Source organism: Rousettus aegyptiacus, unplaced genomic scaffold (assembly GCF_014176215.1).
Source record: "Rousettus aegyptiacus isolate mRouAeg1 unplaced genomic scaffold, mRouAeg1.p scaffold_m13_p_10, whole genome shotgun sequence".
NCBI lineage: Eukaryota > Metazoa > Chordata > Mammalia > Chiroptera > Pteropodidae > Rousettus > Rousettus aegyptiacus.
In genome coordinates this window covers 70,718,435-70,720,083 of record NW_023416285.1, presented here as the reverse complement: position 1 = coordinate 70,720,083, position 1,649 = coordinate 70,718,435, and the positions used below count along the sequence as shown (strand labels likewise).

The 1,649-nt window shown below is 34.9% G+C and overlaps 1 pseudogene; it reads left to right on the top strand.

Moving 5' to 3' along the window:
• Positions 1–783: 783 nt before the first annotated feature.
• LOC118608964 lies at positions 784–902 on the top strand (annotated as a pseudogene).
• Positions 903–1,649: the final 747 nt, after the last annotated feature.

Genomic DNA, 1,649 nt, shown 5'->3' with positions numbered 1-1,649 from the left:
CACTATGCAGCCTGCACTACAGGAAATACTGAAAAGTGTCAGCTCAACTAAAACAAAATAACAAAACAAAACAAAAAACACATAATTAAGAGTAAAGTGACTACCAGGCAAATAGGAGCAGAGGAGAGAAATCCTTACTAAGAACAGGGCATTATAAGCTTAAATAATAAGAGAATTACTATTACAAGATAGTAATGAACATTCAGCATACATAGGGACAAATTGAGATAACTATGACTGAAAGAGGAGAATTCAAAGATACAAATACATAAAGGGGAATGGAGAAAAAGGCATGCGCAAAAGAAAATGGATGACTGTAAATATACAAAGACCCTTTACATATTCATAATGGCAACCACACACAGAAGATTCAGAATGGAAGTATATAACATAAAACAAGAACCAGAAACAAAACTCGCAAAAGCCAACCAAAATAAAGAAAACAGAAATACAAGGACAAAGAAGCAATGGAAACACTGACCCACTAGAAAGCAAAAGATAAAATGGCTATAAGAAGACCACATATATCAATAATCACCCTAAATGTAAATGGATGAACTCACCAATAAAAAGGTACAGAGCTACTGATGGGATCAAAAAATAAAAGCCAACCTTATGCTGCCTCCATGAGACACAGCTCAGCTCTAAAACAAATATAGACTCAAAGTGAAAGGGTGGAAAATGATATTTCAAGCAAATGACATTCAGAGAAAAGTGGTAGTAGTGGTATTAATATCAGAAGAAATAGACTTCAAATAAAAAAAGGTAACAAAAGGTATTAAACCCTACAGCCGTGCTACCCTGAACATGCCCAATCCCATCTGATCTTGGAAGCTAAGCAGGGTTGAGCCTGGTTAGTACTTGGATGGGAGACTACTTAAGAAGACTAGGTGCTATAGGCATGTAAAAAAAAAGAAAGAAAAAAAGAAAACAAAAAGATTGAGGAACACTTCATAGTGATAAAGGGAATCATGTACCAGGAAGACATGATAATTATTAATATCTACGCTCCCAATCAAGGAGCCCCAAAATATGTAAAGCAATTACTAGCAGAACTAGAGGAAGAAAGAGAACAAAACACTATCATAGTAAGGGAACTAAATACCCCACTGGCAGATATGGACAGATCATCCAAACGGAAAATCAATAAGAAAATAACATTAAACCAACTGGACATACTGACCTTTACAGAGCCTTCCATCTTCAAACAGCTGCTTATACCTTCTTCTCTAGTGCACATGGAACATTCTCAAGAATTGACCACATACTGGGACACAGAGATAGCCTCAACAAATATAAGAGGGTTGAAATCATATCAACCATATTCTCTGATCATAATGCTCTAAAACTAGAGATCACCTGTAAAAAGAAATCAGAAAGAACCACAAATACATGGAGATTAAACATGATACTGAAGAATAACTAAGTCAGAGAAGAAATAAAAAGAAAAATCAAGAGATACATAACAATGAATGATAACGATAGTACAACACATCAAAATTTTGGGGACATGGCAAAAGCAGTCCTAAGAAGAAAGTTCATATCATTACAGGCCTCTCTCCAAAAACAAGAACGAGCCCAAATAAACAACCTAACACTTCATTAAAAAAAAAAAAAAAAACTAGAAAAGGAAGAACAAATGAAGCCTA